At 44.5% G+C, this 12,619-nt stretch overlaps 1 protein-coding gene across 2 annotated transcripts in view; it reads right to left on the bottom strand.

Annotated features, from left to right (window-relative positions):
- The window catches only part of LOC115138541 (kinesin-like protein KIF26A), a 103,760-nt gene that overhangs the window by 18,884 nt on the left and 72,257 nt on the right, over positions 1-12,619 (bottom strand). The gene's annotated exons all lie outside the window — the stretch shown is intronic.

Genomic DNA, 12,619 nt, shown 5'->3' with positions numbered 1-12,619 from the left:
AAAACAGCAACATAGAATTCTCAAACGCTTTAATTTCAGCACTCCAATTGCTCATGCACTGCTAAAGACACAATGAAGCCCAATTCTGCAGCAGGGGTTTGCAGGTGTCTACATAAGTAAAGCAGCCATTGACACCTGTGTTGTCAGTGGGCCAGCAGATGCTTGTCATGGTGCTAATGTACACTAAATTAATAAATGTATCTTCGTCAAACACGACACACCTGTCAGGAACATGACAGGTAAGGATGGCACTCTGGACATGCGTTTGTAGTACCCAACTTGCTAACGACCTGCCGGTAATGTCCCTCTAACCACTCTGACTTCAATGCAAATGCAATCTAGAATGACATCAAACACTTATCATCAAAACAGCACTATGTTTTTAAAACTCACCATTAGGCAACATTTTGTTACCTCACTGTGATGATCAGTTTGAAGAAAGAAGTTCAACAACAGGTTGCTTCAAAGCCAAACACAACAAAATGGACTATGCTTTGTAAGGTGATTATTAACTCAAAGCGTTTAAGATGTTGCATGTAGAACACCCATAAGCATATTAGAGCTTATGCATATGCTTATGAGTCCGAAACCCCCCACCTGAATTAAAATAATGATTGTGTAATAGCCTACAGAATATTATGCGCTGCAGAAAAACATATACAAAAATATCTAAGGTGTCTTTGGAACATAATTGGTCTAGCCTATACTCCAAAATTAAACTAATTCTAGTAATCACCTTTGAGTGTGGACTGTATTATTATGCATATTGGATGGACTGGTTACCTTATGCTACACTCCTAACTTTCTATCCATGAGTCTGGGAGAGAACGTATAGGCCTAGGCGATGCTTCTTGGTTCATTGATGTGCAGGGTGGCTTACAGAGTTAGCCTTCAGTTACAGCAAATTTTATATTTGATTTTGAATAGCCTAGTAATAGGCAATTTCTTATATTTTCATAATTAATTGGCTGATATTACCTTTAACTACATAATATCTCATCACCGTGCGTTTCCTTGGCACAGAGTTTGTGCAGAATATCACCTGTCGCGCAGCGAGGCTGCATTCTCCTCAAACAATGGTTGATGTGTGAAGTGAAATAAGTGTTCTTATAAACCCAGACATGTCTATATCCTGTGTGGTTGCCACTAAAACGACGACAATCCCAGCTGTTACAATATTTATTTCTCAGCAACTCCGCTATAAAACCGGATTAGCCTACCCGGGATGATTTAAGAACGAACTGAGGAAAAGCAGCCTCCATTCGCTATTTGAGTGCATATACAGTGGGGAGAACAAGTATTTGATACACTGCCGATTTTGAAGGTTTTCCTATTTACAAAGCATGTAGAGGTCTGTCATTTTTATCATAGGTACACTTCAACTGTGAGAGACGGAATCTAAAACAAAAATCCAGAAAATCACATTGTATAATTTTGAAGTAATTAATTTGCTTTGCACGGCCATTGAATAGGAGTGGTTACAACGCCGAACTGAAGTCAGGTCAAGACCCTGGTACAGAAGAAGATGGCGCTGAAGAACATGGCAGACGTTTTACATTCTCCCAACCAATTGTGCTCTAACCTGTACACTGACTCGGTACCGGTGCCCCCTGTATATAGCCTCGTTATTTTTATTCTTATTGTGTTACTTTTATTATTACTTTTTATTTTAGTCCACTTCGTAAATATTTTCTTAACTCTTCTTGAACTGCACTGATGGTTAAGGGCTTGTAAGTAAGCATTTCACGGTAATGTCTACACTTGTTGTATTCGGCGCATGTGAGAAATAAAGTTTGATTTGGTGAGGATGACGAGCACGCATATGAGCGTCCCTGAGACGGTTTCTGACCGTTTGTGCAGAAATTCTTCGATTGTGCAAACCTACAGTTTCATCAACTGTCCGAGTCTCTGGTCTCAGACGATCCCGCAGGTGAGAAGCCAGATGTGGAGGTCCTGGGTTGGCGTGGTTACATGTAGTCTGCAGTTGTATTGGATGTTCTGCCACATTCTCTAAAATGACGTTGGAGGCAGCTTATGTTAGATGAATGAACATTCAATTATCTGGCAACAGGACATTCCTGCAGTCGGCATGCCAACTGTACACTCCCTCAAATCTTGAGACATCTGTGGCTTTGTGCTGTGAGACCAAACTGCACATTTTAGACATGTTCCCAGCACAAGGTACACCTGTGTAATGATCATGCTGTTTAATCAGCTTCTTGATATGCCACACCTGTCAGGTGGATGGATTATCTTTCAAAGGAGAAACGCTCACTTACAGGGATGTAAACACATTTGTGAACAAAATGAGAGAAACAAACTTTTTGTGGGATGTTTTTTTACAGCTCATGAAACATGGGACCAACACATTTGACATATTATTAAAGACAAGATTAAATTGAGAACAGTCTGTTGGGTAAAATATGATCCTTTGATGAGAGAACAGCGTGTGCAGCCTGAGGCATGGAATAGAGCTAAAGCTTTTTGGGGACTTTTTTTGAATAGTCAATGGCCTACAGTCACACCATGCAGCCCATGTATGTTGTGATTTCTAAGACATTCTACAGTTTGTATTATTCACAACAAAATTTGCCAAATAACTCAATCTAGTGTATTATTACTTTTACGCTCAACATAGCCACTTCATATGCACACTCGCTCAGGAATACGAAAAATATCCTTTCTATTTTATTCAGTTCAATTATATTATTTTTAGTATAGAATCATATACTATAAAATAATGGCACGTGACTTATAAACGTATCTTGTCTGCTAAATGAACTAGCCTACAGCATGGCCAGATAACATACAATAGACTGTTTCACATTCTGTTCTTCTGAAATACATTTTCTTCATATCATGTTTCTTTAGATCTGCCTAAAATAAATTAGATTTGGTGAGGAGAGTGAGAGAAATAGATCTCTCCTGGTACTGTGGACAAGTTAGACCCGAAGTCTCATTAAGTGGTTGTCTTTAAGCAGTTCCGCTGTTCTGGCGTTTAGCAGGGCTCTCAGGGTAAGATCTAGCTCTGTGATGAGACTTATTAAAATCCACTGTCATCCTTCTCGCTCTCTCAGAGGCGGAGAGTGAGCACTGGAGAAGAATAGATTGGCCAGCTTAGTGAGACGCACGCATTCCTTTCAGTCTTAACTCTTGCTGCTCTTAAGACACTGCCAATATCTGACTGCAACTCTACCAGCTCTGTAACAGTCAGCCACACTTATAACAGCCAGTGATATGGCACCACTGTGTATCAGTTACCACCAAACTTCATCTTTAAAGTCAAGGTCAGAGTAAAGGAATACGCACAGGAAATTCAATGCATTGAATGCTTTTCAGTCACACAGTTAAGAATCAGAGAGATGCAAGAGACAAAGAAGCCGTTGTCAATAAGAGGGAGAGAGTGACAGAGAGAAATAAAGATGGTATGAGTGATGAAAAGAGGAGAAATGTGAAGAGGGAGGGTTACAGCTAGCGAGAGAGAGACAGTTCATGTGTGTCTCTCTCAGTGAGAGGCTGTAGCCTGAGAGCCCAGCATCCTGAGCTCATTAGTCCTGTTCTGGGCTCCTTCGGACAGGGTGGGCTGCTGCCAAAATATACCCCTCTCTACCCCCTGGAGTGACAGCCACACCCCTCCCCACCTTGCCCCCTCCCCAGTACAGCACGCCCCATGCAGCGACAGCTCAAGAGCACAATCAGGGAACACACCGCTGGCTGATGGAATAATTATTGCATCCAAGAGGGTTACAGGAGGAGGCTCTCCCCAGGGACCAGCCTGTGTATGATAGTATGAGGAAGAGAGTGTGAGGGAGAAATGAGATGGAATAGATGAATGCGAGATGGTAAAAAATAAAGAGAAACTCGGCACATACAGTGTGTGTGTGCCATTTGGTGTGTGTGTGTGTGCGTGTGCTTGTGTACATGTCAGTCTGCACATTTCAGTCTGCACATGTATGAAAGAGAGGCTGCATTACACATTCATTGTTCAACAGAAAGTCTCTCTCTCTCTCAGATGAGTCACATTGAGATGCGATTGTAGAGATGCAAGGAATCTGCCAACATGACAAAGGCACACAGCAACAAACAGTAAAATACAATTAACATTCGGATAGGAGTCATAGGTTCCCTTTTTCGCTTTTTCCCCGTCCCCCTGGGAGCCCATACGGCATTGCAGGATATGCCTGTAACCTTGAGGGTTAAAGCCAGTCACACAATGAGAAGAAAAGGCACGTGTGTCTGCTTGAAAGGCGAGAGAGTCAGGTTTTGTATTCTGCTGTTCTGTCAGAGCCACTTAATGGGTGATAAGCAATAACAGTGAGCGCTCGCCTCTGTAACAACGCACACACACCCTAATGGGGAAATTAATTGCTTGTCACATGGCCTTCCCTCTCTTTCTATTTCCCTCTCACCTTCAATGGAACATGTGCAGAGAGGAGAGGCTCAGATTCCCTCACACACTACAGCTTGCCCACCTGTTCAACACACATCTCCATACTAATGAAGGCATTTCAGTACACACACCGTGGGTCTGAATGCATGCTCAAACACATTAACTGCATTTCAGTGCACACACCGTGGGTCTGAATGCATGCTCAAACACATTAACTGCATTTCAGTACACACACCGTGGGTCTGAATGCATGCTCAAACACATTAACTGCATTTCAGTACACACACCGTGGGTCTGAATGCATGCTCAAACACATTAACTGCATTTCAGTACACACACCTTGGGTCTGAATGCATGCTCAAACACATTAACTGCATTTCAGTACACACACTGTGGGCCTGAATGCATGCTCAAACACATTAACTGCATTTCAGTACACACACCTTGGGTCTGAATGCATGCTCAAACACATTAACTGCATTTCAGTACACACACCGTGGGTCTGAATGCATGCTCAAACACATTAACTGCATTTCAGTACACACACCGTGGGTCTGAATGCATGCTCAAACACATTAACTGCATTTCAGTACACACACCGTGGGTCTGAATGCATGCTCAAACACATTAACTGCATTTCAGTGCACACACCGTGGGTCTGAATGCATGCTCAAACACATTAACTGCATTTCAGTACACACACCGTGGGTCTGAATGCATGCTCAAACACATTAACTGCATTTCAGTACACACACCGTGGGTCTGAATGCATGCTCAAACACATTAACTGCATTTCAGTACACACACCGTGGGTCTGAATGCATGCTCAAACACATTAACTGCATGTCAGTGCACACACCGTGGGTCTGAATGCATGCTCAAACACATTAACTGCATTTCAGTACACACACCGTGGGTCTGAATGTATGCTCAAACACATTAACTGCATTTCAGTCACACACACCGTCTGGTATGTCTGAATGCATGCTCAAACACATTAACTGCATTTCAGTACACACACCGTGGGTCTGAATGCATGCTCAAACACATTAACTGCATTTCAGTACACACACCGTGGGTCTGAATGCATGCTCAAACACATTAACTGCATTTCAGTACACACACCGTGGGTCTGAATTCATGCTCAAACACATTAACTGCATTTCAGTACACACACCGTGGGTCTGAATTCATGCTCAAACACATTAACTGCACTTCAGCGCAACACAGAAGAGGGAAGAGAGATTCTGCAAGTTAGAGGATTATCAAGCAATACAGCACTAGCACAAGTAGGAAGCAAACAACCAGCTTCAGTCTCTCTCAAATATTTTCTACAACATGCATGTCAAATTATGAAGGTTTAGTTAAAATACTACATTGTATTTGGCCACTATTGGACAATCTAATAAAAAGACAGTAGAAAAGACAGAGAGATAGAGAGTACTTACAGCTCTTTCCAATCCATTATCTAGTTAGTTGTCATAGTCAAAGAGCGCAAAAGTGTTCAAGCTCAACTTTAGGGTCCAAGTCTCCATTTCCAAGGTTCTCCATTACTTTAGCACGAGAGAAGTAGAAAGAGGCGGGGCCGATCCCTTGCTGGGGCAAGGGGGGTCCTTTTTACTCTGATCACAATTATCGAGGGTTCCACTTGATTTCACAACGGTTTGTAAGGAGCAAAGGGGACAGGGTGGGCACCAACGTCATCCTAGCTGGCTAGGAGAGGGGGGTGGATAGTAAAGAGGTCCCAGTGAGGAGGTCCAGGGGGTCCAGACAGGTGTTCAGGTTGAAGCGAGAGGAGAAGGCAGAGAAGAAGAGATCAGAGGGGAGAAAAGCACCTCTCTGTACTCTGTACATATTCCAGTGAAACAAACACCTGTGTCCGCTTCTGTGTTCTGTGTCCACTCCTCTCCAAAGTTCAGTCTCAGTTCAGAGATCCAATACCTCCAATTGAAGCAGATTCTCCAGCACTTTGACAAGATGCTCTTACTCCTATCTCTCTCTAATTCACTCTCTCATATTATGTCCTCTTCTCTTTCAGCCTCTCCTTTTCTGCCCTCTTCTCTTTCAGCCTCTCCTTTTCTGCCCTCTTCTCTTTCAGCCTCTCCTTTTCTGCCCTCTTCTCTTTCAGCCTCTCCTTTTCTGCCCTCTTCTCTTTCAGCCTCTCCTTTTCTGCCCTCTTCTCTTTTAGACTCTCCTTTTCTGCCCTCTTCTTTCAGCCTCTCCTTTTCTGCCCTCTTCTCTTTAAGCCTCTCCTTTTCTGCCCTCTTCTCTTTTAGCCTCTCCTTTTCTGCCCTCTTCTCTTTTCGCCTCTCCTTTTCTGCCCTCTTCTCTTTTAGCCTCTCCTTTTCTGCCCTCTTCTCTTTCAGCCTCTCCTTTTCTACCCTCTTCTCTTTTAGCCTCTCCTTTTCTGCCCTCTTCTTTCAGCCTCTCCTTTTCTGCCCTCTTCTTTCAGCCTTTCATTTTCTGTCCTCTTCTTTTTCAACCTCTCCTTTTCTGCCCTTTTCTCTTTCAGCCTCTCCTTTTTTACCTTCTCCTTTTTCTTCCCTTTCACTTCTCTCCTCGCTCTTCATCCAACTGGTTTGTGTTTATTTCTTTCCTCTGTTACTCCCTCCCATCCATGCTGTTACATCTCTGCCGTGTGGCTGTAGCAGGGAGTCCTGGTGGCTGTGTCCTTCCCTGTGCCCCGTGCCTCTGGTTGTGGGGATAAGGGAGCAGTCAGCAGTCAGAGACATCCAGGAGGGGGAGAGAGAACCAGTGTGGAGCCTGAGCTAGGGGGGCTTCAGGGGAATGGGGAGAATTCCTACTCCCGTTCCGGCTCTCAATCCTGCTCCTGCTGCCGGAGAAATGCTGGCAGCTGTCCTGCCGTGTCTCTCTCTCCTTTCCTCTCTCTCGCTCTCCTGCGTCCTCTCGCTCTCTCTTCTCAGCCCAGCCCCTTTTCTCTCCGACAGCCATACGAGGTGTCAGCACTCTACTGCTGGCTGCTCGCGGTGTTATCGGCAAGTGCTCTCGCTCTCTTTCTCCACACACTGACACGACACACACACACACGAATACTTCATGCATAAATGAACGCTCTCTACTTTTGCCTATCCAAGACTTCAAACAGATTTGGTTAGTATGCCTACAGCACATGCATGTGTGTGCCTGTCTGTCTGTCTGTCTGTGTATTTTTGTTTTACTATCCTTGTGGGTACCAGAAGTCCTCACAGGGATAGTAAAACAATGACAATTCAGACACAAGGAAAAATGCTATTTTAGGTTTAGGGTTAGGGTTAGAGTTACAATTACGGTTAGGCTTACAATTAAAGTTGGGGTTAGGGGTTACGGTTAGGTTTAGATGTTTGGGTTAGGTATAGTTTTAGGGTTAGGGTTTTGGGGTTACGGTTAGGCTTAAGTTTAGGGTTATGGTTAGGTTAAGGTTAGATTTAGGGAAAATAGGATTTTGGATGGAAATCAATTATTTGGTCCACACAAGGGTAGCAATACAAAACTGTGTGTGTGTTTCTTTGTCTTTAGCTGAGAATGTAATTAGTTAGATGAATGAGATAATGTCATTAATATAAGGAGTGACACATAGATAAGAAGCGAGATACTTAAGTGTGTGAAGACGGATTGACCATTGAATCAGATGCTGGCTGAGCGATGCTTTGACTCAATGGAAAGAAGGAGGGGAGGAGGACAGACAATGAACAGATGAGAGGCAGATTTATGCTGGGCAGACAGAGACAGAGAGGACACTCAATCTGGCCGAGGGGAAAAGGGGGAAAGCAGTGTGTATGAGTGGGCGAAGCTAGTATGACAGTGGCCTGTATTTCCATGACTGCCAATTTACCAGAAGGTAAAAGCTCTCCTCTGGTCTTGTTTAAAAGTCAGTCTGATTTCCACACCATTAGGGTGAGCAGAGTGGCTCTGCAATTCAGCAGACAAATACAGTCACTACAGAGCTTTCCCACTGGCACATTGCCCCATCTGAGCTCCAATGGATTCTGGTTTCTGGAGGCACAAAACAAGCTACACGATCCCCCATAATGCAAACTAAAATCAGTATAGAGTGACTTAGTTCACATATGATAGCTTGGATGTTTTAGAAGGGCAGTGATATGGAAAACCTCACCGACCCCTGGCCACCTCCTACCTACAGATCCACTGACCCCCTTCAGAACAAGACTGACAGCGATCAAACCTAATGTGGGCATTGGTCATTGTGACAACTTTGGTGAGGGGAGAGGCGTGGACATAGAACAGGTGTTTGTTTCACTGGAATATGTGAAATGTCAACCACTTGAAGAATTGGGGAATCCCTACTGTTGACCAATCACCGACAAAAGGGTGTAGACTTCGTCTACCGACTTCGGCTTGCCTCGAGAAAAATTGTTGTGCGCACGAACAGCCGAAAAGCCCTTGCCGAAGACCAAACCGTTGTCATAATATATGCATGCGGACTCCTTTAAACCCATTGGGATCAGGCTCGGTGTGGTTTCATGTGTACATCAAAACAGGTTAACTATAGGGTGTCACCATTGGGCCAAACTCTCCATACAGCCTCTCAATGTCACCCTCTGTGCAGACCCTTTGGACAGATAACGACTATAATATATAGAAATGAGCCAAGGTAAGATAAATGCAAGAACAGCACTGGCAGCCCAAATAAAGGCTCTGCTAGGCTTTTGTTAATGATAGAATGGACATCTACATTTGGGGCTGGCCTGTAGCAGAGGGGGGGGGGGGGGTCTGCTGCTTTCAAAGCTTCACAGTTTGGCCTGTTGTCAATAATCTCTCTGAATCCCTTTTCAGGCTTTGTCAAATTAGCAAGAGAAATTCCACTGGCCTGGAGAGTCATTAGTTGGTGCACCCATTAGCTTGTTTGTGCAAATGTGTCTCTGTTCCTCAGCCCAGCTCCAAAGCTCTTTAGGTAGCAGGACCTTTTCCAGCCTAATTACCATGTTGGCTCCATTTACTATCCCTGGCATTTTCTTTCTCCGGTTTCCCCTCTTTTCTCACCAGACAAGATAACGGTGCTCTGGCCATTCATACACGGATCAGATCACTGGGGCTGATATCAGACTGCATTAACCCCTCCAGTGTGGGTCTGCCTTCTCTGGTGATTAGCGGCAACCAAGCTCCTGTCTGTCTGAATGGAGATAGAAGCTCTGGGCTCCAGCCAGACCGTACATGTAAAACACACTGATAACAACCACATCACAATGAACCCACCTCAATGCAGTAGCAGACCTGCTGGAGTCTGTCTCTCCTGCTCTCAACAGGTAAGACTAGAGGCTAATAGTTATAGGTTTGTAATGGATTAAAGGAATGGCCAAAACAGTGTCTTACGTGTAGCAAACAAAGAAGTGCCACGTCAGCATATGTGTTCAGTGTTGATTGACCTCTAGGTTTCTTCCTAGGTTCCTGCCTTTCTATGGAGTTATTCCTAACCACTGTGCTTCTACATCTGCATTGCTTGCTGTTCTGTATCAGCACTTTCTGACATCTGGTGATTTAAAAAGGGCTTTATAAATACATTGGATTTGATTGCATGCATGTGTTTGTCAATCAGCAATGGTGTGTTTTGATTAAAGGAACCATCAATAGGATTTCTCCCTGGAGCTCAGATCTGGTGTATACATCATCCTATTGATGGGCTGACCTTGACATGGACTCCCATGGTGCCATAAGTGTGAGAGAAACATACTATATATATGTTTGAAGTCCTATGTACGGTGACTCAACTGTAGGGGAGAAACAGAGGGTTTGTTGGACTGCTGTTTTACATCACCACATTTGGGCACCAAAACAAGGCCAATCGTCCACCTCTACAGAACACTGACAGTGTTGAGGACATCAACAGCACCTCGCCAAAAATGATGTTGGAGTAAACAACATCTGCATCTCTGCAGTGGCCTGGATTGGCCGGAGAATCAGGTCACGTACAGACTGACCGAGAGACAGACAGACAGACAGACCATTGCTAAGCCTCTCTCTGATTAAGCTGAGATGACATCAGGACAGGCTTGGGCAGGGGACTGGACATAGAGATGATAAATAATAATATGAATAATACATGGGACTTAGTGTATAGCGCTTTTCATGGACACAAAGTCGCTTTACAATTATAGAAATTAAAAAGAAAACAACAAAACAGTCTGTCACACCCTGATCTGTTTCACCTGTCTTTGTGCTCGACTCCACCCCCTCCAGGTGTCGCCCATCTTCCCCATTATATATATATTTTTTTTTTTTGTCAAGCCAACCAGCGTTTTTCCCCTTGCTCCGGTCTGTTTCTAGTTCCTGTTTTCTAGTTTTCCTGGTTTTGACCATTCTGCCTGCCCTGACCCTGAGACTGCCTGCCATTCTGTACCTTGTACCTTGTCACACCACACTGGATTATTGACCTCTGCCTGCCCTGACCCTGAGACTGCCTGCTGTTCTGTCCCTTTTGGACTCTGATCGGGATTACGGACCTCTGCCTGGCCTTGACCTGTTGTTTTGCTTGCCCCCTGTTCTAGTAATAAACTTTTGTTACTTCGACATTGTCTGCATCTGGGTCTTCCCTGAAACATGATTGAGACAAAACAAAACATCAGACTAAACAAAACATGACTAAAGAGAGGGGTGAGCTCAAAGAAGGTAAAGAGTGTGATGCATTAGTCTATGGGAGGAGAGGGCTGGGATTTGGATACGAACCTGGGTAAGGTGCTGCTCAGTATGGTGAAGAGAGGAGTGTCTTTCGGGGGGGGTTAGGTGTGGCTTTAGGAGGGACTGAAAGATAGTGATGGTCTCCGAGTCAAGGATGGCTAGAGGGAGGGAGTTTCAGAGGAGCAACACTGGGGAAGGCCCTGTCGCCGAAGCTCCTGAGCTTCGACCTGGGAATGACAAGGTGGCCTGCTGTCGTGGAACGATGTGTGTGTGTGTGGGTTGGTGGGGGAGACGAAAGTCTGAGAGGTAAGGAGGGGCAAGGTGGTGAAGGGCTTTGTAGGTCAGAAGGAGGATCCTGTAATCAATGCGTTGGGAGAGAGGGAGCCAGTGGAGTTCATGGAGGACAGGGCGATGTGCTGATAGGACTTAGTATGGGTGAGGAGTCGGGCTGCAGAGTTTTGAACCATTTGGAGCTTATGGAGGGAGCTTGAGTTGATGCTGGAGACTAGTGAGTTGCAGTAGTCAAGACAGAAGGCGATGTATGATGTAATAGTGTAGCCCTGGCCTGGCAGCAGGAAGGCACGCGCACCAGATCAAAATTGACTATCAGGGCCACTGGGTAGATCATTAAGAACAGGGAAAAAACACTCACACACAAAGCTTTTCACCACAGGGAATTGAGGTAGCTAGCTATATCTCAGTGGACCAGAGACCCCATCTAAGTTCCCATGAGTCCCCGGTTCCACTGAGGGACAGTTTATCCTGATGTATGTTGGGTGGTGAACAGTGGGGCAAAAAAGTATTTAGTCAGCCATCAATTGTGCAAGTTCTCCCACTTAAAAAGATGAGAGGCCTGTAATTTTCATCATAGGTACACTTCAACTATGACAGACAAAATAATAAGAAAAAAAAAATCAAGAAAATCACATTGTAGGATTTTTAATGAATTTATTTGCAAATTATGGTGGAAAATAAGTATTTGGTCAATAACAAAAGTTTCTCAATACTTTGTTATATACCCTTTGTTGGCAATGACAGAGGTCAAACGTTTTCTGTAAGTCTTCACGAGGTTTTCACACACTGTTGCTGGTATTTTGGCCCCTTCCTCCATGCAGATCTCCTCTAGAGCAGTGATGTTTTGGGGCTGTTGCTGAGAAACACGGACTTTCAACTCCCTCCAAAGATTTTCTATGGGGTTGAGAACTGGAGACTGGCTAGGCCACTCCAGGACCTTGAAATGCTTCTTAGGAAGCCACTCCTTTGTTGCCCGGGCGGTGTGTTTGGGATCATTGTCATGCTGAAAGACCCAGCCACGTTTCATCTTCAATGCCCTTGCTGATGGAAGGAGGTTTTCACTCAAAATCTCACGATACATGGCCCCATTCTTACGGCCCCATTCATTCTTTCCTTTACACGGATCAGTCGTCCTGGTCCCTTTGCAGAAAAACAGCCCCAAAGCATGATGTTTCCACCCCCATGCTTCACAGTAGGTATGGTGTTCTTTGGATGAAACTCAGCATTCTTTGTCCTCCAAACACAACGAGTTGAGTTTTTACCAAAAAGTTATATTTTGGTTTCATCTGACCATATGACATT

This window comes from Oncorhynchus nerka, linkage group LG12 (genome assembly GCF_034236695.1).
Source record: "Oncorhynchus nerka isolate Pitt River linkage group LG12, Oner_Uvic_2.0, whole genome shotgun sequence".
Lineage (NCBI taxonomy): Eukaryota > Metazoa > Chordata > Actinopteri > Salmoniformes > Salmonidae > Oncorhynchus > Oncorhynchus nerka.
The sequence above is the reverse complement of the archived record's forward strand: the minus strand, read 5'-3'. Positions and strand labels throughout refer to the sequence as shown.